Genomic DNA, 25,117 nt, shown 5'->3' on the forward strand with positions numbered 1-25,117 from the left:
ATCCCGTTGCCATTTATTTTGTTGTTTTGGGTTCAAGTTTATAAACCTTTTCTGTGTTTCCTGTCTAGAGAAGATCCTTTAGCATTTGTTGAAGAGCTGGTTTGGTGGTGCTGAATTCTCTCAGCTTTTGCTTGTCTGTAAAGCTTTTGATTTCTCCTTCATATTTGAATGATATCCTTGCTGGGTACAGTAATCTGGGTTGTAGGTTTTTCTCTTTCATCACTTTAAGTATGTCCTGCCATTCCCTCCTGGCCTGAAGAGTTTCTATTGAAAGATCAGCTGTTATCCTTATGGGAATCCCCTTGTGTGTTATTTGTTGTTTTTCTCTTGCTGCTTTTATTTGTTCTTTGTGTTTGATCTTCATTAATTTGATTAATATGTGTCTTGGGGTGTTTTGCCTTGGGTTTATCCTGTTTGAGACTCTTGGGTTTCTTGGACTTGGGTGGCTATTTCCTTCCCCATTTTAGGGAAGCTTTCAACTATTATCTCCTCAAGTATTTTCTCATGGTCTTTCTTTTTGTCTTCTTCTTCTGGGACTCCTATGATTCGAATGTTAGGTGTTTGACATTGTCCCAGAGGTCTCTGAGGTTGTCCTCATTTCTTTTAATTCTTTTTTCTTTTTTCCTCTCTGCTTCATTTATTTCCACCATTCTATCTTCCACCTCACTTATCCTATCTTCTGCCTCAGTTATTCTACTGTTGATTCTCTCTAGAGTGTTTTTGATCTCAGTTATTGCATTATTTATTATTGATTGACTCTTTTATTTCTTATAGGCCCTTGTTAAACATTTCTTGCATCTTCTCAATCCTTGTCTCCAGACTATTTATCTGTAACTCCATTTTGTTTTCAAGATTTTGGATCATTTTTACTATCACTATTCTGAATTCTTTTTTAGGTAGACTCCCTATCTCCTCCTCTTTTGTTTGGTTTGGTGGGCATTTATCATGTTCCTTTACCTGCTGAATATTTCTCTGCCTTTTCATCTTGTTTAGATTGTTGTGTTTGGGGTGGCCTTTCTGTAGGCTGGAAGTTTGTGGTTCCTCTTTATTGTGGAGGTTGCTGCCTGTGGGTGGGATTGGATGGGTGACTTGTCAAGGTTTCCTGATTTGGGAAGCTTGTATCAGTGTTCTGGTGGGTGTAGCAGGATATCTTCTCTCTGGAGTGCAATGAAGCGTCCAGTAGTGAGTTTTGACGTGTCTATGGGTTTGGTGTGACTTTGGGCTGCCTGTATATTAATCCTCAGGGCTATGTTCCTGTGTTGCTGGAGAATTAGCATGGTATGTCTTTCTCTGGAACTTGTTGGCTCCATGATATTTTCTCTTTCTGACTTTCTTCACTCTGTATGACAGTCACTAGATCTATCCACGACTCTCCAAATGGCACAGTTTTATTCCTTTTTATGGCTGAGTAATATTCCATTGTATATATGTACCACATCCTCTTTATCCATTCCTCATTGATGGACATTTAGGTTGCTTCCATGTCTTCAGGTGGCACTAGTGGTAAAGAACCTGCCCACCAATGAAAAAGATGTAGGAGAGGTGGATTCAATCCCTGAGTCTGAAAGATACCATGGAGGAGGGCATCGCAACCCACTCCAGTATTCTTGCCTGGAGAATCCCATGGACAGAGGAGCCTGGCAGGCTACAGTCCATAGAGTCACAAGAGTTGAACACAACTGAAGCTACTTAGTTCACATGCACACACATGTCCTTGCAAATAGTGCTGCTATGAACATTGGGGTGCGTGTATCTTTTTGAATTATGATTTCCCCTGGCTTTATGCCCAGGAATGAGACTGCTAAGTCATATGGTATTTCTTCTTCTATGTTTTAAAATATTCAACAATTTAGTAGCATTCTAAGAGGGCATTGAATTGTTTTTCTCTGGGTATATGCCCAAGAGTAGGATTGCTGGATCATATGGTAGTTCTAGTTTTTGCTTTTTAAGGAATCTCCAAACTGTTCTCCATAGTGGCTTTATCAATTTACATTCTCACCAGCAGTGCAAAAGGGTTCCCTTTTTTCCATACCCTCTCCAGTGTTTTTTATTTTATTGATGGCCATTCTGATTGGTGTGAACTGACACTTAATTGTAGTTTTGATTTGCACTTCTTTAATACTTAGTGATGTTGAGCATCTTCTCATGTGTTTGTGAGGCATCTGTATGTCTTCTTTGGAGAAATTTCTATTTAGGTCTTCCGCCCATTTTTTTTTTTTTTTTGATTGGGTTGCTTGTCTTTTTGATATGGAGCTGCATGAGCTGTTTGTATGTTTTGGAGATTAATCCCTTGTCAGTTGCTTCATTTGCAAATATTTTCTCTGATTCTGAGGGTTGTCTTTTCATCTTGTTTATGGTTTCCTTCGCTGGGCAAAGGCTTTTAAGTTTAGTTAGGTCCCATTTGTTTATTTTTGTTTGTATTTTAATTACTGCAGGAGGTGGGTCAAAAAAGATCTTGCTGTGATTTATGTCAAAGAGTGTTCTGCCCATGTTTTCCTCTAAGAGTTTTATGTCTCTTAAGTGTCTAGCCTTACATTTAGGTCTTTGGTCCATTTTGAGTTTATTTTTGTGTATGGTATTATGGAGTGTTCTAATTTCATTCTTTTACATATAGCTTTTCAGTTTTCCCCAGCACCATTTATTGAAAAGACTGGGAAACTTTGAGAGTTGACTGTTAGGGCAATTGGTATGAATGTCTCTTGGCAGCTGGTTGTTAAATCAAATAGTGGATTAAGCTAGATTGGATGTTAGTTTCACTTAACTTCCTCAGGAGAAGGTCACTTACCTGATAACATCCCAGGTTGTCTCAGGGAGTCCTGCTGGTTGTCTTGTTGTGGAGCATGAGTCCTATCATTCATGCTGTAGGTCACATTGTTCCCTGACAGGGATATTGGCAGGTAGAGCTATGTGAAAGGACCATGATATACTCTTGTCTTTGTGTACAGAGTCTCAGAGCAGTGTAAATTGTTTATTTGTTTGAAAATAATAATCTCCATGAATATACCTTAGGTGCACCCTAAGGTATTAGAATTGCAAAACTCTAATTGAAATTGATCATAAAAATAATTTTACCTTATGAGGTTGGGTATTATCTCATTCTCATTAGTGAAACTAGTTTTTCCATGATCACACAATTAGTAAGCCAGAATTTGAGCTTATGCATCTAATTCCATAACCTACACATTGGTTCTTTCTTTATGTAATATAGCATTTTTGAGCCTGGGTTAATATTTCTTCTATTCTTTCAATAGACATTTTTGAGTACCTGCCATCTCTTAGGTACTGTGCTGGATCCTGCAGATAAAAATTAATGAACATGATTCCTATAGTGGAGATGCTCCCATTTAATTGTGATAGAAATTAGGAATACTGTAAAAAATGATTAAATGTGAGGCTAACCATCCATTGTGATAGAAAATTGGAAGATGCACCATGAAATCAGGTACATGATATTCCTGGAGAGAATAATTGTTGTTGTTAAGTTGCTAAGTTGTGTCTGACTCTTTGCGAGCCCATGGACTGCACCATGCCACGCCTCCCTGTCCCTCACCGTCTCCTGGAGTTTGTCCAAGTTCATGTCCATTGCATCAGTGATGCCATCCAACCCGCTCATCCTCTGCTATCCTCTTCTCCTTTTGCCTTCAGTCTTTGCCAGCACTAGGGTCGGTGAATAGCTGACTCATTGGAAAAGACCCTGATGTTGGAGAGAATAATAGGAGAGTTTGTTTTTATCAGGGATGTGGTCCCTTAGAGAGGAGAGCTGAAGAGTACCTAGGCATTAATCGGGTAAATGTTGGGGTGGTTGAGGCAAAACCCTGGCATCAGATCAGGTCATTGAAATTCCAGGAACTGAAGGGAAGGCCAGAGTGATCTCAAGGGAGAAGAGGAGGGAAGCCCATGGAAGTAAGATTCTAGATGAGGCCTGAGAAACAGTAAGAGGCCAGACAAGCAAAGTCTTTGGGTCCTAAAAAGTATCTTTAAATCCTTCCTAGAGGCAAAGGAAAGTCACTGAAAATATATGAATGACAAAGTCAGATTTGTGATCTAAACAGCTCTTTTCATCTCAATGCAGACAGGATTGGCAGACAGCCAAGGTGTGTTTGGGGAAGACCAGCAGGAAACTGTAGAGCTTTCAAGGCCAGATAGGACAGAGTGTGGATTAAGTGATGATGTGAAGATGGAGTGTGGAGGAGGGGTTTCAGAAGTGGTTATGAGGTAAAAATCAGCGATGGACTGAATATGGGGTCAGGAGAAGAAAAGGAAGTTGGATAACTGATGGCAGCATTCACTGTGATAGAGACCCTGCAAGCAGATCCGATTTGGGAGGCAGATTTCAAGTTTAATTTTGAACATGTTGGGTTTGGGGTTGCTTTGAGAGAGATAAGCAGAAACAACAAATTGACATTTAAGCCTATTATTTTGAAGCCTAGAGGAGAGGCCAGGGCTGAAAATATATCTTTGTGTATTATAAGTATGGAAATGGTAATGACATCATGACCATGGGTGCCATTGTTTAGGGAATTACTAAAGAGTGATAAGAAAGCAGAGCCTTGAACCATGCCTTGAAGAACTTAATTTCACAGCTGTTTGAAGGAAGATCAACTTACAGAGGATGTAAGAGTATCACAAAAGATGGGAGTGAAACCACTAGCATCATGAAAACAAAAGGAAGATATACTTTGCTGAAGATAGAGTGACCAGCAATGTAAATGGATTTTAATATGGATTTTAAAAAGTCCTTTGGAGTTATTGACATGATATTCATTGGTAATCTTAGCAAGAGTTATTTTTTTTGTGAAGGATATGGAAAAAGATAAGAGCAGGCTGAAGAGTGAGTTAGGGCTGTGAAACTGGCCTCAATCAAAATAGACAAGTCTTATAGAAAGAGAATAGCAAATAAAATATGTAGTTTTGGGGAAAGGTTTTTTGTATGAGATGAGAGAGACTTGAATATGTTTAAAAGTCATTGGTGAATATTTAATTGATAGGGAGTGGCAGCCATTTAGATGAGAAAAAGGATCATGGGAGAAGGGAAGTAGGCAGGAAAGTATTTTCAGAGATGCCTGTGTTTGCATGCTTGGTATGAAGAGGATAAAGGAGTTCCCCATTTAGGATTTTTGTTTTCCTGTAAAGCACAGCACAGTAACTTTGTCTATGAGGGAACAGGGAGGTTGAGGAGGGCTGCTGCTGCTGCTAAGTCACTTGTCATGTCTGACTCTGTGCGACCCCATAGACGGCAGCCCACCAGGCTCCCCTGTCCCTGGGATTCTCCAGGCAAGAACACTGGAGTGAGTTGCCATTTCCTTCTCCAGTGCATGAAAGTGAAAAGTAAAAGTGAAGTCTCTCAGTCGTGTCTGACTCTTCACGACCCCATAGACTGAAGCCTACCAGGCTCCTTTGTCCATGGGATTTTCGAGGCAAGAGTACTGGAGTGGGTTGAGAGAACTTGAAATATGGTAGTTGTGGTGAAGAGTGTGTGGGAGTTGTTTTGAGTAAGTAATGGGATTCCTGGTCAATATCAAGGGTTCATTCTCCAGAAACTTAGGAATATTCATCTTATGCTGTTAAGTAAAAACTCCATGCTATATCCATGTTTTGTGAAAAATCCAAAAAAAAAAAAAAAAAAAGAAAAGAAAAATCCATGCTAACAACATCTATATAAGTAAGAGGAAAGTATTTGAGAAAGGTGGGAAGGATTTTTTAAAAGTGATTGATTTTCAGACTGTTTTGGGAGACTGGAAGGAAAATACTCATTTGAACATAAAAATCTAAATTTTAAAGGATCTCTGAATGTGTGTATACTTATTAAATGAATCAGATGAAGGGAAAAAGTTTCTTTTTCACATGAGAAAAATTGACCAATTTATCTTATTTAAGCATTGAGGCCTTGGTTGAATTAAACATGAGATTATTTTAAAAGGATATCAGGGTTTGCATAAAACTGTGCACTAAGGTGGCTGGATTTTTATTTTTGCTGTTGATCAAGGATGCTGCTGCTGCTGCTGCTAAGTCGCTTCAGTCGTGTCTGACTCTGTGCGACCCCATAGATGGCAGCCCACCAGGCTCCGCTGTCCCTGGTATTCTCCAGTCAAGAACACTGGAGTGGGTTGCCATTTCCTTCTCCAATGCATGAAAGTGAAAAGTGAAAGTGAGGTCACTCAGTTGTGTCCGACTCTTCGCTACCCTATGGACTGTAGCCTACCAGGCTTTTCTGTCCATGAGATTTTCCAGGCAAGAGTACTGGAGTGGGATGCCATCGCCTTCTCCAGATCAAGGATGTTAGGTCTTTGCAATTTCCCTATCCTTTCAAGAAGATGAACAGATGTTTCTATGAATGTGAAACTAAGCAAATAGAGCCTCCTTTTCTACATAGTTTTTGGCTGAGGAATACAAGGGACAAACACCTGGAGATTAGAAATGTGTCCCTAATCACTAGAAATGCTCCTTTTTAATGAGTTGGCCTCAGTTGGCTAAGAGAAATTGCCTAAGTGTGAAACTTTTCACTTCTTGTGTGTAGAGTACATGACCACATATGTTGGTGGGAGCACAGGAGCATATACAAAAGGAATTTTTTCCCCTCTTGAACAATTCTTGTTTGGCTGGGGAGGGAAAGTATTCATACAAAAGTTACAAAAGAGACCTTCAGTAACTTCATTAATTCAGGTGTTTTAGGAGATGGGTAAGAGCTCAGAGTAAGAGAAGGATGAGATAGCAGAAAGATCTCATAAAGGAAGATTTGGGAATAAGGATATCAGAGATTTAGCTAGAGTAAGGCCCAGATCTATTAACTGCTTGTGAAGAGTTGACTCATTGGAAAAAACTCTGATGCTGGGAGGGATTGGGGGGCAGGAGGAGAAGGGGACGACAGAGGATGAGATGGCTGGATGGCATCACCGACTCGATGGACAAGAGTTTGGGTGAACTCCGGGAGTTGGTGATGGACAGGGAGGCCTGGTGTGCTGCGATTCATGGGGTCACAAAGAGTCGGACACAACTGAGCGACTGAACTGAACTGAACTGAACTGAATGCACAAGCACTCTCAGGAGATTCCCATGGAGAATCACGTGGGAGATTTTAAGGGCCATCCTGAGAGTGACATGTATCCCTTCTGTCCTGTAGCACTGATCAGAAGTCAATCACACTGCCCAGTGTAACTGCAGTAGTAGCTGGGAAGTGTACAGGCATCCCAGGAGATATTGTGGGTTTGGTTCCAGACCATGACAATAAAGCAAGTATTGCAATAAAGTGAGTCACATACGTTTTTTGTTTCTCAATGCATATTATGATTTTATTTATATTATCTATTAACTGTGTCAACCCCTAATGTATACATCTTAATTTAAAAAATACATGCGTGTGTGCTAAGTCACTTCAGTCATGTCCAACTCTTCACGACCCCAACTCTATAGCCCGCCAGGCTTGTCTGTTCTTGGTATTTCCCAGGCACAAATACTGGAGCAGGTTGCCATTTCCTTCCCCAGGGGATCTTCCTGACCCAGGGATTGAACCTGTGTCTCTCAAGTCTCCTGCATTTGTAGGCAGATTCTTTACCACTACTGCCACCTGAGAAGTCCCAATGAAAAAAATACCTTTTTGTCGACATCTGAGCCTTCAGTGAATCATAATCTTTTTGCTGATGGAGGGTCTTGCCTCAGTGTTGATGGCTACTGATTGATGAGGGTGGTGGTTGCTCAAGGTTGAGGTGGCTGTGCCAATTCTTTAAAATAAGACAACAAAGTTTTCACAATGATTGACACTTCCCTTCACAAAAGTTTTCTATGTAGCATGTAATACTGTTTGATAGCATTTCACCTTTTGGTGTGAATCCTCTCAAACCCTGCTGCGGCTTTATCAACCAAATGTATTTAACATCCTAAATCCTTTGTTGTAATTTCAACAATCTCTACCAGTAGTAGATTATATCTCAAGGAACCAGTTTCTTTGCTGATTGATAAGAAGCAGTTCCTCATCTGTTAAAGTTCTATCATGAGATTGTGAAATTTAGTCACATCTTTAGGGTCCACTTCTAACTCTAGTTCTTTTGATGTTTTCACCACATCTGTAGTTACCTCCTTCACTGAAGTCTTGAACCCTCCTAAGTCATCACATAAGGTTGAGATCAGCTTCTTCCAAACTCCTGTTAATATTGATATTTTACCTCTTCCCATGAATGATGAAATGTTTTTACTGGCATCTAGAATGGTGAATCCTTTCCAGGAGGTTTTGTATTTAATTTGTCCACATACATCAAAGGAATCACTATCTGTGGCAGTTATGGCCTCACAAAAAGGTTATCTTAAATAAGACCTGAAATGAAAATTTCTCCTTGATCCATGGGCCGCAGAATGAATGTTGTATTTGCAGGCAAAAAAACAACATTAATCTTGTTATACATCTCCATCAGAGCTCTTGGGTGACAAGGAGCTCTGTGAGTGAGCAGTAATATTTTGAGAGAAGTCTTTTTTTTTTTTTCCTGAGCAGTGAGTCTCAGCAGTAGGCTTATAATATTCAGTAAATCACTTTTTCAACAGATAGGCTGTCATCCAGGCTTTGTAGTTCCATTTATAGAGCAAAGAGTAGATTTAGCATAATTCTAAAGAGGCCTAGGATTTGCAGAATGGTAAATGAGTATTGACTTCAACTTAAAGTCACCAGCTGTATTAACCCCTAACAAGAGAGTCAACTTATCCTTTGTAGCTTTGTAGCCAGGCATTGATTTCTCCTCTCTAGCTACGAAAGGCCTAGATGGCATCTTCTAATAAAATCTGTTCTTTAGTGTAGCCACCTGCATCCATTATCTTAGCTAGATCTGGACTACTTGCTGCTGCTTCTACATCACTTGCTGCTTCACCTGGCACTTTTCTGTTATGTAGATAGCTTCTTTCTGAAACGCTGTGAACCAGCCTCTGCCAGCTTGAAAATTTTCTTCTTCAGCTTCGTCACCTCTCTCAGCCTTCATGGAATTAAAGAGAGTTAGGGCCTTGCTCTAGATTGGACTTCAGTTTGAGGGAATGTTTTGGCTGATTTTGTTTTCTGCCCAAGCCACTAAAACTTTCTCCATATCACCAATAAGTCTGTTTTACTTTCTTATTATTGGTGTGTTCACTGGAGTAGCAGTTTTAATTTCCTTCCAGAACTTTTCCTTTGTATTCATAGCTTATGTTTGCCTCAAAACCTCTAGCCTTCAGCCTGTTTCAGCTTTCCACACAGCTTCCTCCCTGAACTCAGTCATTTCTAAGCTTTTGATTTAAAGAGAAAGATGTGCAACTCTTCCTTTCACTTGAACACTTAGACCACTGTAGGGTTATTAACTGGCCCAATTTCAATATTGTGTCTCTCAATAGGGAGGCCTGGGAAGAAGGAGAGATCCAGGGGTGCGGCCAGTCATTGGAGTTGGAATGCATGCAACATTTATAGATTAAGTTCACTGTCTTATGTGGGTGAAGTTCAAGGGACCTCAAAATAATTACAAGAGTAATATCAAAAGTCATTGATCAGAAATCACTATAACAAATATAATAGTAATGAAAAAGTTTGAAATATTGTGAGAATTGCCAAAAGGTGACATAGAGACTGGAAGTGAGTCAATTATCTTGGAAAAATGGCACCAATAGACTTGTTTGACACAGCATTGACAAAAGCCTTCTATTTGAAAAAATACAGTACCTGAGAAACACAATAAAATGAGGTGTGCCCATAGTTGAGCTGTGTGCCTGAGAAGATGTAGGTTTGTTTAGCATCTAACCAGACTCTGCTATGTGCCCATTGGAGCATCATAGAAGAAATTTCACTCCCTCTTCCTCAGTCATAGACTCTTTAGACTTTCTCCCTCAGGGGAGATACCTGATCAGTTCTACCAGGAATCAGTCATATGTGATTGTTCCCAAATCTTCTACCACCTGGCCATTATTTTTTAGCAAACATTCTTGGTTTTTATTTTTCTTCTCAAAATGAGATGTTCACAGTAAAATGGAATTCTCTGGATGTTCAGTTCAGTTCAGTTGCTCAGTCATATCCAACTCTTTGCGACCGCATGGAGAGCAGCACGCCAGGCCTCCCTGTCCATAACCAACTCCCAGAGTTTACTCAAACTCATGTCCATTGAGTCGGTGAAGTCATCCAGCCATCTCATCCTGTGTCATCCCCTTCTCCTGCCCTCAATCTTTCCCAGCATCAGGGTCTTTTCCAATGAGTCAGCTCTTCGCATAAGGTGGCCAAAGTATTGCAGTTTCAGCTTCAACATCAGTCCTTCCAATAAACACTCAGGATTAATCTCCTTTAGGATGGACTTGGTGGATCTCCTTGCAGTCCAAGGGACTCTCAAGAGTCTTCTCCAACACCACAGTTCAAAAGCATCAATTCTTTGGCATTCAACTTTCTTTATAGTCCAACTCTCACACCCATACATGACCAGTGGAAAAACCATAGCCTTGACTAGACGGACCTTTGTTGGCAAAGTAATGTCTCTGCTTTTGAATATGCTGTCTAGGTTGGTCATAACTTACCTTCCAAGGAGTAAGCATTTTTTAATTTCATGTCTGCAGTCACCATCTGAAGTGATTTTGGAGCCCCCCAAAATAAAGTCAGCTACTGTTAACTACTGTTTCCCCATCTATTTGCCATGAAGTGATGGGACCAGATGCCATGATCTTACTTTTCTGAATGTTGAGCTTTAAGCCAACTTTTTCACTCTCTCTTTCATTTTCATCAAGAGGCTCTTTAGTTCTTCTTCACTTTCTGCCATAAGGGTGGTGTCATCTGCATATCTGAGGTTATTGATATTTCTCTCAGCAATCTTGATTCCAGCTTGTGCTTCATCCAGCCCAGCATTTCTCATGATATACTTTGTATATAAGTTAAATAAGCAGGATGACAATATACAACCTTGATGTACCCCTTTTCCTATTTGGAACCAGTCTGTTGTTCCATGTCCAGTTCTAACTGTTGCTTCCTGACCTGCATACAGATTTCTCAAGAGGCAGGTCAGGTGGTCTGGTATTCCCATCTCTATGAGAATTTTCCACAGTTTATTGTGATCCACACAGTCAAAGGCTTTGGCATAGTCAATAAGGCAGAAACAGATGTTTTTCTGGAACTCTCTTGCTTTTTCAGTGATCCAGCGGATGTTGGCAATCTGATCTCTGGTTCCTCTACCTTTTCTAAATCCAGCTTGAACATCTGGAAGTTTGCGGTTCACATATTGCTGAAGCCTGGCTCGGAGAATTTTGAGCATTACCTTACTAGTGTGTGAGGTGAGTGCCATTGTGCAGTAGTTGAGCAATCTTTGGCATTGCCTTTCTTTGGGATTGGAATGAAAATTCTCTGGATGGGATCCCCCCAAATGCTGGTAAAGTGGGATTATTTTATTTGATTTCATAACTATAAGGCCAAAGAGATGGCCAGTATTGGGAAGCCTTCCCATTGAGAGGCAGATAATGGAATCCCACAAAGAAGATCATTTGAAGGATGAAAGGGGTTGCTAGGATGCCATTTCTATCAGGCAGCTGTATCAAGCATTTGTGGTTATAGATTATTCTTACCTACTTCTCAATGAAGAAAAAAAGTACGTGTACACACAAATTAACCAGTTCATTTCTATAAAGTTTAAACTCATGGAGAAGAAAGAAATGTTTTCAAATATTATTACATTTGTGTTAGACTTTGAATTTAAATGAGGAAAATACACCAAGAGTTTCTGTATTTAAAATCTTTTTATTGCAATGCTACCCATTCCACTGGTCTTATGTAGTGATTAAAGTGTTGCATTCAATAATCTAGCCAGTAATGAACACGCTTAAATGATATGTAAGTGAGTTAGCATTGCTTTGTGGAACTAAAAGTTGTTGCCTTACATTGTCACATCAATTAGATAAGAAACTATTGATGTCTTGCCATTTCAACATATCCCAGTGGCGTGAGTCCCAGATGTCTACATTAGTGACCCTTGAAGAGAGAAATAATGTATCTTTTCTTTCTTTTTCTTTTCTTTTGCAGTAGTTGTGCTTTCACTATTCTCTACTGAGAAATATTATGACCGAAGGCAACTGCTCATTCTTATCGGAGGAAAGAATTTATTAAAAACAATCTATGTCTAAATTCCAAGAAGAGAGAAAACCTATGGATCTCTCTGTATAGTCTACCAATGTGCTTACCTATTTCAAATATTTTTTTTCCTAAATTGAGTTTGTAATGTCAAGGTTTCAGGGTACAGGATTTTTTTTTGTTCAGTGGTTTATGGCTAGACTCATGAACAGTGACTACCACACTTCCATTTTTCTACAAATGTGGTTGCCCTTGGATGTTGACATTGTAGAAAACAGAATTCATTAAAATTATAATTCAAATTTAGTTTCCTGTTACGATTCCTGTTTCTTCTTGTCACTAGGTTGTCTCTAAGGAGAAAGATGCCAGAGGATGGGCAAAAACATTTGTGCATAAACATAGACACTAATACACAAACACTGATTTATGTCTTAGTGTCTTTTTTTCTTGGTTCTCCCCAATAAGATTTAAGTGATACTAACAGATTTTCAAGAGGCACTTTAAAATAAACAGAACAGTGAGTATCTAGGCAGAAAGCCATATACTTTCAGATCTCAACATGTTTATAATATATATGAAGACAGAAACACAGAAACAACATAAATAACTATATCCTACTTGGTTATTATCTGCAAGTTATTATTTTTCAGGGAAGAGTTTAACCATAGATACATCATTGAGAGGAAGAACAGTAGAATATTGAGGGCAAATGGTGATGGTGGTGGGGTATCTTTGTTACCTAGGAAGAACATTGAGAATCTAGGGGAATTTTCAATTTTGAACCCCTGTGCTCTGCAACAGGGCATTTGTTTTGCTGACTGAATGCTCTTTTGGTATCCGGGAGAAAAATGATTGTAAAGACTACAGATGAAATTTTCTTCTTTGGCTTTTTTCCATAATACCATAAATATGAACCGTGCTGAGTTAGGGGGTAACATTCATTGGAGAATATCCTAAACTGCACTTTGAACACGTCTTGGCCTCTATGGCATCATTTAGAAACTCAAGCCTTTGTGGGGTTTCTGACTTTTCTCTTTATATGGTGGGTTGGCAATCTTATAATGACATTAGTTTTGTGACCAGTTACCAAAGAGTTGTTATTATTTTTAGAAAATTAGGCTATCGTTAAATGTCTACAGCAAAGTTAAAAACAGCCCAGAAAAGTGTGTGATAGGATAGTTTAGAAACCTCCTCACCTGGATATTTGGTACCATGGAATTCAACAAGGAATGTTGGACACTTCTCAAAATAAAAGTAATTTAAATTCAGTCTTACAAAAGGTTATGTTATAGAATATATTGAAAAAAAGAAGGTTAGTTGGAAAGTCAAACATGTTAGAATTTGGCATTTACCAGGCTTTTGGATATAAAAGTGCTTCTCATATGTCAAGGCAAAATTTATATTCTCTTTTCCTCAATAGCATTTTATGAGATTAAATATTCCTGTTCTACATAAATAGAATAGAAACATCTCTCTTTTTAAGTGTCATGAAAATAAGAAATGGCCTCTGTACAAAAAGGTTTTTAAAATTTCTCCTTGCTATATCATTTTGGTTAATTTAGGGGGCATAATTTGTGGGGACATTGTGATTGTTTTTTCTTTTTAAAAATTTTTCATTGTTATTTTAATTGGAGAATAATTGCGTCACAATGTTGTATTGGTTTCTGCAGTGCAAATCAGCCATTATTATATGTATATCATGTTCCTATTGAGCCCCCTTCCAGCCCCTCATCCCACCCCTCTAGCTTGTCAGAGAACACCAAGCTGAGCTCCCCCCATGCAACATAGCAGCTTCCCACTAGCTAGCTATTTTACCCATGATAGTGTATATATGTCAATGCTACTTTCTGAATTCATCCCACCCTCTGACTCATTGGAAAAGACCCTGATACTAGGCAAGATTGAAGGCAGGAGAAGAAGGGGGCGATAGAGCAGGAGATAGTTGGATGGCATCACCAACTCTATGGACATGAGTTTGAGCAAGCTCTGGTAATTGGTGATGGACAGGGAGGCCTGGCATGCTGCAGTCCGTGGGGTCTCAGAGAGTTGGACACGACTGAGCGACTGAACTGAACCAAAGCTCGTGTGATCCTGAAAATAGTGAAAGTGTTAGTTGTTCAGTTGTGTCCAACTCTGTGTGACCCCGTGGATTGTAGCCTGCTGGGCTCCTCTGTCCATGGAATTTTCCAGGCAAGAATACTGGAGTGGGTAGCCATTCCTTTCTTTGGGGGATCTTACTGACCCAGGGATTGAACCCAGGTCTCCTGCATTGCAATCAGATTCTTTTACCATCTGAGCCATCGAGGAAGCCCAGTGTGATGCTGAGACAGTGGCAAATGAAGGATGAGGAGGAAGGAAAATGATGGACTAGTAAATGCAGACAAAGCTGATGCACATCCATAGTTCCAGTAGCATGATTGATGAGCTGCTTAATTTCAAATGGTTTGTCTTGCTGAATTTGGAGTTTAGCCTCTGGCCCTTAGCCTCTCCCTTTGTGACTTGAGTATTTTCTGGGCATGTACATGCCAGTTTTCTTCATAGCTTGTTGTGATTTATTTATCTTCACATTCTTCAGTGATTTGAAATGTCGCATTTTCTTATATTGAAATTTTGTACCATACATATTTAGCATATGAATCTTTGGCAGCTAATCTTTTTCTTGCAATCATTTGTCTTTCTTGTCTGAAGCTGGTATCGTGTTTTAATTGTTATGGTTTCTAATAGTCTATATTATCTAGAATGGCGTAACTCCCGTTATCTGTTTTTCCTTTGATATTTTAAGAAAAAGAGTGACTATGAAAAATAATTCTGGCTTTGTCTTATTGTTTTAAGAATTTGTATCTCTTACTTAGTTGTAAACTTGTCAGTTTCTTTTAATTTCATTTTATGTAAATATTTTACTTATGTGAAAGTGTTAGTCACTCAGTTGTGTCCGACTCTTTGCAACCCCATGAACTGTCGCCTGCCAGGCTCCTCTGTCCATGGAATTCTCCAGGCAAGAATACTGCAGTGGGTTGCCATTCCCCTCTCCAGGGGATCTTCCCAACCCAGGACTTGAATCTGGGTCTCCTGCATTACAGGCAGATTCTTTACCATCTGAGCTACCAGTGTGCTTAGTTGCTCAGTCGTGTCCAACTTTTTGCTACCCCATGGACTGTAGCCCACCGGGCTCCTCTGTCTGTAGGGATTCTCCAGGCAGAAATACTGGAGTGGGTTACCATGCCCTCCTCCAAGGGATATTACCAACCCAGGGATCGAACCCAGGTCTCTCACATTGCAGGTGAATTCCTTACCATCTGAGCCACCAGGGAAGCCCTATCAGCTACCAGGAAAGCCCCCAAATACTTTACTTGTATCTTCATTTTAATACAAGTAAGATAAGTATGTCTTTTAAAAAACTATCATTGTCAGATTTGCTTTCAGGTTTAAAATATACAGGTAAAATGGATATGGCCACCTTCCATGTTTGTTTTGAGATGTAGTATAATTTTAAAATAATTTGGCTCTTAAATAGCCTATACCCTTTTCCTTTTTTAAAGATAGATTTCCTAAAAACTTTTTATGTGTATGTATATATTATGGGCTTCCCTGATAGCTCAGTTGGTAAAGAATCTGCCTGCAATGCAGGAGACCCCAGTTCAATTCCTGGGTCAGGAAGATGCGCTGGAGAAGGGATAGGCTACCCACTCCAGTATTCTTGGGCTTCCCTTGTGGCTCAGCTGGTAAAAAATCCACCCACAATGTGGGAAACCTGGGTTTGATCCCTGGGTTAGGAAGATCCCCTGGAGAAGAGAAAGTTGACCTACTCCTGTATTCTGGCCTGGAGAATTCCATGGACTGTATAGTCTATGGGGTCGTAGAGTCAGACACGACTGAGCGACTTTCACTTTCATATATATATATATATATATATATATATATATATATGTATATATATGTATATATATGTATATATATATTTCACACACACACACACACACACACACACACACACACACACCCCACATCTTCTTTATGCATTTATTTGTTGATGGACACTTAGGTTGCTTCTCTATCTTGGCTATTGTAAATAAAGCTTCAATGAACATAGCAGTGTATATGTCTTTTCGAATTAGTGTTTTCAAATTTTTTGAATAAATACCCAGAAGTAGAATTCCTGGATCATATGATAGTTCTCTTATTAATTTTTTGAGGACTCTCCATACTGTTTTCCATAGTGGCTGCACATCAACTTACATTCCCACCAACAGCACTTGAGGATTTCTTTTTCTCCAAGTCTTAGCCAATACTTGTTATTTCTTGCCTTTTGGATAATAGCCACTCTAATAGGTGTGAAGTGATAGCTCATTGAGATTTTGATTTGCATTTACATAATAATTAGTAATGTTGAAATCTTTTCATATACCAGTTAGCTATCTGTATGTCTTCTTTGGAAAAATGTCTTTTCAACTCCTCTGCCCATTTTTAAATGAGGTTGGGTTTTTTTTTTTCTTCTTGTTGTTTGTTTGTTTGTTGTTATTGAGTTCTGTGAATTCTTTATATATTGGATATTAATCTGTATCAGATAACTATTTGTAGATATCTTCTACCATTTTGTAGGTTGTTTGTTTTGTGGGTGGTTTCCTTTGTTGTGCAAAAGCTCTTTAGTTTGATATAATCCCATTTGTTTATTTTTCTTTTGTTTCTCTTTTCTAAGAAGACATACTTAGTAAGATATTGCTAACACTCATGTCAAAGAGCATATGGCCTATGTGTTTTCCTAGGATTATGGTTTCAGATCTTACATTCAAGTCTTTAATCCATTTTAAATTGATTTTTGTGATGGTGAAAGATAGTTGTGTAGTTTCCTTTTCTTGCATGTGGCTGTTAAATTTTTCCAACATCATTTATTTAAGAGACTATCACTTCTCCATTGTATGCTCTTTGTTCCTTTGTCATAAATTGTTTATAATGTGTGAATTTATATTGGACTTTCAATTCTGTTGCACTGATCTATGTATCTGCTTTTTTCTTTTTACCAGTCCCATGCTGTGTTGATTGCTGTGGCTTTGTGAAATAGTTTGAAATGAGAGTACATGCTACCTCCAGGTTTTTTTTTCCCCACAGGATTGCTTTTGCTATTTGGGATCTTTTATGGTTCCAAATAAATTTTAGAATATTTTGTTCTATTTCTGTGAAAAGAGTTCTTGGGATTTTAATGAAAACTGCATTGAATCTATAGATTTTTAAAGGAAATATGGACGTTTTAGCAAAGTTAATTCTTCCAATCCATGAGCACGGAATATCTTTCCATTTATTTGTGTCTTCTTCAGTTCTTCCAACAATGTCTTACAGATTTCAAAATACAGGTCTACCACCTCCTTAATTAAATTTATTTCTAGGTAGTTTATTCTTTTCATTGTGATTATAAATGGGATTATTTTCTTAATATCTATTTCTCTACCTCATTGTTAGTGTATAGAAATGCAACAGATTTTTGTATGTTCATTTTGTATCCTACAACTTTACTGTGTTTGTTATTTTTAATATTATTTTGGTGGCATCTTTATAGTCTTCTCTATATAAAATTAAGTCATTCACAAATAGTGACATTTTCACTTCTTGCTTTTCAATTTGGATGCCTTTTATTTCTTTTTCTTACCTAATTGCTCTGGCAAGGACTTCCAATACTATGCTATTAAGAATGGCAATAGTGGATATTCTTGTCTTATTCCTGACTTTAGTGGAATAGCTTTTTGTTTTTTCACCACTGAGTATAATGTTAGCTGTCATATGAGTTTGTCATATAAGGCCTTTATTATCTTGAGACATGTTTCTGCTATACCAATTTTTTGAGAGTTTATCATAAATGGGTGTTGAATTTTTACAAATACTTTTCTGCATATATTGAGATGATCTTATGGTTTTTTATCTCATTGCCCCTTTTTCTTTTATTTTTATTAATTCATTTTTCTGATTTTCCTTAGCTTTATTTTATTGATCTTTTTCTAGCTTATTAAATGAATATCTGCTTCTGTGTTTATTTTTAATGATTCATTATTGCTACTTTTCTTATGGTTATTTTATTGAAATCTAACAGTTTATCAAATTGAATACATTGTTCATTTATTTTAATTCATTTTTTAAAAAGACCCTAAATATCATGCTTTTTTCCCCTTTGAGTCCATCTTTTGCCACAATCATTAGGTTTTATGTTCTTAATGTTAAAATAGTTTGTAATTGGAATTTTGATTTCTTCTTTAGTCTGTGCCATTTTGGAATATTTTATTTTAAATTTACCTTCTATGTTTTTATTTTAAGATTATCTTCTGATATTAATTTCTGTTGTGTTTTTGTGTATGTGATCCACATACTTGTGCATTGTGTGAGCAAATAGATGGCCTGAAGTGAAGTGAAGTGAAGTGAAGTGAAGTGAAAGTCGTTCAGTCACGTCCGACTCTTTGCAACCCCATGGACTTTACAGCCCATGGATTTCTCTAGGCCAGAATACTGGAGTGGGTAGCCTTTCCCTTATCCAGGGGATCTTCCCAATCCAGGGATTTAACCCAGGTCTCGAACCCAGGTCTCTCACATTGCAGGCGGATTCTTTACCAGCTGAGCCACAAGGGAAGCCCATAGACGGCCTGCTTGATTTTTATGCTTTATAGCTCTGATATTTTTATCTGTCCGTAATATATGATCTTTGTTGTTGTTGTTGTTTTGGCTATATTGAAATACAATTTAAAAATCCTAGTATAGTTAAAGTGTACCTTGTGATGATCTTATATGTATATGTTATAAAGGATTCTCATAATTCAGGTTAATTAGCACAATTATTATATAAATAAATAATAAAACCTTGCAATATATAGGATGGTCATTTGCTTTTAGCTTGTTGAAACTATTTTTTGTTGGTATTTCAATGAATTTGACCTCTTGTCTAATAACATTTTGAAAATTAAATTATAGAATTGTTGTGGAAATGATTTTATTTTCCTTTATTTTCAGATCTATGTGAAACTTCTCAGAGGTAAAGGGAAAGGAATCTTACAGAAATATTATTGCAGTGGGGAGTCATCTTTAAAATGGATATGTGTGTTACTCGTTGGGAGAGGAATTGGACCTTAAATTATCTGATAAAACCTAATTGGCTTCTTAAATTTTGGGAGAAAGTTCCCCCTTTAGATGTAATTATGGGAAAGTATATTGAGATTTGCATTTCAGATCCTAGAGGGACGCACACACTGTTTTTGTTTCTAAATTCATGAAAAACATAGTAACCAAATATTGGACAATCTTGTAAATCTTGTTCGCAATAAGACTATTATTCCTAGGCAGCAAAGAGTTATGACTCTTTGAGAAAATCTAGATCCTGTTGAGAAATCTAGATCCTGTGTTGTGACAATTATTGTATAACTTCTTAGGAAATGTATCTTGTGAGCCATGATAATAAATCACAACTGAGACCCCAGGAAGAAAAGAGAAGAATGTGCATTCTGCTGCTTTTGGATGGAATGTTTCGTATATGTCTGCTGGGTCCATTTGGCCTATAGTGTTTTTCCAGTCTGCTGTTTCCTCATTGATTTTCTGTCTGGATGATCGATCCATTGTTGAAAGTGGGATATTGAAGCCCTGGGCTGTCTCTGTGTTGTTGTCTATTTCTTCTTTCAGTTCTGTTAGATTTGCTTAATGCATTTGGATGTTCCAATTTTGGGTGCATATAGATTTACAATTGTTATATTCTCTTGATGAATCAACCCCTTTATCATTATGTAATGACCTTTGTCTCTTGTTACAGTTTTGGCCATAAAGTTTCTTTTGTCTGATACAAATATAGTTACCTCTGCTGATTTTTTTTGTTTGTTTGTTTTCCTTTTTGTGGAATAACTTTTTCCATCCTTTCACTTTGAGCCTTACTGTCGTTTCACTTTTGTCTTTGAAACTGAAATTAGTCTCTAATAGGCAGCATATAGTTAAGTCTTTTTTAAAAAAAATCTAATCATCTATTCCGTGCCTTTTGATAAGAGAATTTAATCCATTTACTTTTGAACTAATTATTGTTTGACAAAGATTTACTAATGCCATTATTAATAGTTTTCTGGTTGTTTTATAGTTTCCTGTCTTTTTCTTTTTCTCTTGCTGTCTTCCTTTGTGAAAAGTTGATTTTCTGTAGTTGTATGATTGATTCCCTTCTCTTTTAATTTTGTGTATTTACTGTAGGTAATTACCTTGTGCTTTATGAGGCTTAAATAAAACCTAGATATAATAGTCTGTTTTAAAATGATAACTACTTACCTTTGATTGAATATGAAAACTCAACACATTTATTCCTCACACGTAATTTTGTTTTTGATGTCAAAGTTTACCTCATTTTATTCTGTGTATCCATTGACAAGTTATTTTAGCAATACTTATTTTTAATACTTATGTCATAAACTTTTATACTAGAGTTAAGTAATTAATACAGCCCTATATTACAGTATTATAGTTTCTGATTTTGACTAGACACTGTTGACTCTTTAACAACACAATTTGAACTGCATGGGTTCATTTACACATGGCTATTTTTCAGTAGTAGATACTACAGCCCTATACGATTCCTGGTTCATTGAATCTGCCAAACAAGAAACATCATTTAGAGGCCAGATTATAAATTATACATGGTTATCCCCTCAACATTGTTCGAGGGTCAACTGTACTTACTTTTATTATTGTGTCATACATTTTCAGAAGATTTATTGTTACTTAATAACATTTTAAAGTTTCAGCTTAAAGAACTCATTTAAGCACTTCTTACTCTTTTTTGTAAGGCAGATCTAGCAGTGAGGAACTCCTTCAACTTCAGTTTGTTTGGGTAAGTTTTTATCTCTCTTTCATGTCTGAAGGGCAACTTTTCTGGGTAAAGTACCCTTGGTTGGTAGTTTTATCTTTCAACAATTTGAATATATTATCCCACTTTTTCCTGGTTTGCTGAGAAATCTGCTGGTAGCCTTATAGAAATCTCCCTTGTATGTGAATACTTTTTTTTCTCTCAGTGCTTTAAATTTGTTTTTCTTTGTCTTTGATTTTAGGCAATTTATTATAATATGTCGTGAAAAAGATTGTTTTGAATTAAAAATTTAGGAACACTTATGAGCTTCAAGAACTTGTATGTCCAAATAGCTTCTCAGTTTTGAAAAGTTCTCAACCTTTGATTCTTTAAATAAACACTGTGCTGTTTTTGTTCTGCTGGGACTCTCATAACCTATAGATTGTTTCTCAATAGTATTCTGTGCCTCATATAGCCTTTATTTACTTTTTTCATATTTTTTCTTCTTTTTTTTTTTTGACTCTGGTGGTGGTAGTTTATGCTAAGTCATATCTGACTCTTGTGACCCCGTGGACTGTAGCCTGCCAGACTCCTCTGTCCATGGGATTCTCCTGGCGAGAATACTGGAATGGGTTGCCATTTCCTTATTCAGGGGATCCTCCCAACCCAGGGATTGAACCCAGGTCTCCTGCTTTGCAGGCAGATTCTCTACCAGCTAAGCTATAAGGATATTTAAATGATCTGTCTCTACTTCACAGATTCTGCTTGATCCAGTCTACTGTTGTTACTGTCTGTTGTGGGTTTGTTTTTTTTTTTTCCATTTCACTTTTTGTATTATTCATCTCCAGAATTTATTTGGTTCTTTTTGTGATTTACATATCTCTGTTGAACTTCTCATTTTGTGTATTATTTTCCTGATTCCACCAAACTCCTGGATTTCCACAAGAGCTCTCTCATTCCTGGGTTATTGTCAAAAGTGGTGTTCTTTTAAGGGAGGATGTTATTAATAGAAAACTCTTATTCAGCCTTATTGGTGATGTCACCAGAACTAGCATATTTTAAATTTCTTTTGTAGGTGAAGATTTTTAATCTTATTTGAAATCTTACAGATTTTTTCTTTATTCACTAGTTAAAAAAATGATGATTTAAGTCTTTACTCAATTATTTTAAAGTTAGATAGGAAAAAAGAAAAGGATATTAAAACAGAAAGATTACAAATCAATTCAAAATAGATAATTGATACTGAAGATGGTGATTTTAAGGCCTGTATAACTGTTCTATAAGATCTGATAACCAGTGAAATTGGTCAGTCGTGTCCAACTCTTTGCAATCCCATGGATTGTAGCCTACTAGGCTCCTCCATCCATAGAATTTTCCAGGCAAGAGTATTAGATTGGGTTGCCATTTCTTTCTCCAGGGGATCTTCCTGACCCAGGGATAGAACCCAGGTCTCCCACATTGCAGGCAGACACTTTACCATCTGAGCTACCAGGAAAGCCCATAAGATCTGATAAGGAGAAAGTAAAAGATAATTGAGAAGTGGAAAAACAAAGACTGTATTTCAAAGTAGGTCTTTACTCATTTGTCTTTTTTTCTGGATCCATGAGTCTCCCTTCTGTGAGGATGCTAATTTCTTTCTGAAATTTTCTTTTGGCTTCTCCAGTAAGAAAACTTTTAGAAGTTTGTTCTGAAGTTTTGGAGCATTGTTCTCTCCTTTGTTATATGCTTTTTTTTTTTTTTCTGTATCATTGAAGAATGCACAGATTGAGCATATTTTCCTTGTTTTAGCTTCTTTTCTACCTTTTCTACAGTGATGGTCATGAAAATTTCAATGTTCAGTTTATAGTTTAACAGGCATTGTTTTCATTTCATTAGCATTCTCTGACAGTTTTTAAGGTACTTCAGTTGCAATTTGATCTTCTTTCAACTCCCATAGTCTGATGTGTTTGATACTCTAAGGAGAAATTATACATGGTATCTGTAATTCCCCCCAAGTCAGGGTTATTCCTCTGTGCCTTATTCACCTGTTCTTTCCACTTCATCCACCAAAGTTTTTACCTATTTAGGCTCATATTTCTAGAATGTATACTACCAGCCTCTTCCCCCTACTGTATGGGTTTTTTTTTTTTGTTGTTGTTGTTCTCTTAAGGATAATAGGATGATGAGAGAAAGAGTATTTGCCTCAAAGAATAATTCCTAAAGCCAAGAACTCTGGACAACTCTCTTATAAAGAAAAGAAGGATGTATTCTTAATTTTCTATGTCTTTGAGCCTGCTGACTTGAAGTGAAAATTGAATATTGCATGGTATCATTAAATTCCCTTTTGGGTTTTCAAAGTTAGCATCTATCTATTCCTTATAGATTATGGAATTGGTTTTCTGTTAGTTTGCTTTTAAAATTTGTCTTCAGTGGTTTTAGTGATAAGCATTGAAGGGTGCTAGCCAGAAACTATTTGAACTTGAACCTCCTATCAGAAAGCTGAGGAAAAAAACAGTATTTTACTTTTGTTTAGAGATTGAACACTAATAATTTAATTTTTGAACCTTTATCTCTGCTTGGAATTAAGACACAATTCTATGTGTAATATTAAAATATGAATTCAAAATAGGATCTATTCTTTCCATTTTTGAAGTAAGAATAGCTCAAATGGTAAGAGAGAACCCTAAAAGCTCAAAAATTACTGTTAAAATGTAACAGAATTTCACAGGGTTTGAATCCACTGTGTTATATTCCAAATGCCTTTCATCTGTTTGTTGTATTTTCCAAATTGTGATAGATGATATAACTGGAAAACAAGAATTTCCTTTATGCTGCAGATTTGCAAGGGTCACACAAGTAGAAAATGAAAGGTCAAATAATCTGCAGAAATCAGCCTCACTGTTATATACATTAATAAGAAAACATAATTGAGTTGCATGTGTTAAAGAAATTAAACCATTCAACAAATTGTTCTTAATAGAGGAAAAAATGATATAGGAATTAAAATTGACATGAAAAACACAGGAATATGTTGAAAGGTTGGAGTGGGAGGAAAAGTGATAGAAGTTAGTGAATGTTTATTTGAGTGTGCAATTGCATTTTCAAAATAGTGATCTAATTATGTATCTAGATATAGTCATTGTTCTTCCATAGTTATGATGTATGTATTCTCTATGTGTAATTTTCAGTTGTGTATTTTTCAAAATCAAGTTTCAGAGGAATAAATTTATTTACAATTACTTTAGGAATGTGTTTATACCGTATTTTGAAACAAGTAGAAAGATTTTTCCTGTTCTGAATGGTTATAAAGGTAAATAACTTCTCTGATCTTTTAGGTAAACACATTTACATTAATTGAATGCCAGGAAGTTAGCTGTAAACAGGAGATATTAGGGAAAAATAACATACTTGATGCAAGTGAATTTTCTGTACCTGATCAGTTATTTGAGATTCTACCTATAATTTGCTTTTATTTTACTGATAGATGTTAGTTGAGCTGAAGAGAGATGAAAAGAATTGTCAGACTACATATAAACCATGGCCAAATAAAGAATTCACAGTTTTTATTCAAGTAGAGGGATTATCCAGAATTCAAGTACAAAAATAACTAGAAACTCTAGGAATACATTATTTTGAATGTACATTTGAACTAGCTGAAAATCCTACTCTAGGGTTGAATGTGCTAGAAGCATGTTAATCACATCCATAAAAATGAGTAATTTATAACCGGGGTGGGCTTCACACTTGGAACATCTTGAAGTTGTTTCCTCTTTGTATATGCCAAATTAAGCTTGCATTGAAGCTATATTGTGTTAAAATTTTCACAATATTTTAACATTGGCATCTCCTTAAATAGATATTTAAAGTGGCTTAAATATTCTCTCCTATAAATAAAAATGCTTTGACTTATAAGAAGGTGAACCTACTGACCTTTGTTTATAGAATAATACCAAAAATTTTATTATAAGGAGTATTTCAGTAATTGGAACCCTATTTTTATTACACAATTGGGTGTACAATCTCATGGAAAGTAATTTCCCCAGAAGACTGAGTAGTTAAAACCATCATTTTAGTGATGAAGTTGAGAGAATGACCTGATTTAAATATAAATGGACACTATAATATGCTTCTAGACTTATTTATTTCCATCTAACTGCTTATTTTTCTCACATTTAAAGTTCCATAATACATTTTTACCATCTATGTTAACAAGTTCTATTCATAGTGAATCTTAGAAAACTCTCCAATGATTCTTATTTCTCCATGCTTGTAGCTTTTATTACTTTATTTTAAAAAATTTAATTTTT

General features: G+C 36.8%; 1 protein-coding gene across 6 annotated transcripts in view; it reads left to right on the forward strand.

Annotated features, from left to right (window-relative positions):
* Positions 1-25,117, forward strand: part of PDE4D (phosphodiesterase 4D) — a 1,605,399-nt gene that overhangs the window by 190,206 nt on the left and 1,390,076 nt on the right. The window contains exon 3 of one of the 6 annotated variants that reach the window (XM_059878808.1): positions 11,171-11,253. The exons of the other annotated variants lie outside the window; for them this stretch is intronic. The gene's annotated coding sequence lies outside the window, so the exon portion shown is untranslated. The remainder of the gene's footprint in view (positions 1-11,170; positions 11,254-25,117) is intronic. 6 annotated transcript variants of the gene reach the window in all.

The sequence above is a fragment of the Bos taurus genome, chromosome 20 (genome assembly GCF_002263795.3).
Source record: "Bos taurus isolate L1 Dominette 01449 registration number 42190680 breed Hereford chromosome 20, ARS-UCD2.0, whole genome shotgun sequence".
Classification (NCBI taxonomy): Eukaryota; Metazoa; Chordata; class Mammalia; order Artiodactyla; family Bovidae; genus Bos; species Bos taurus.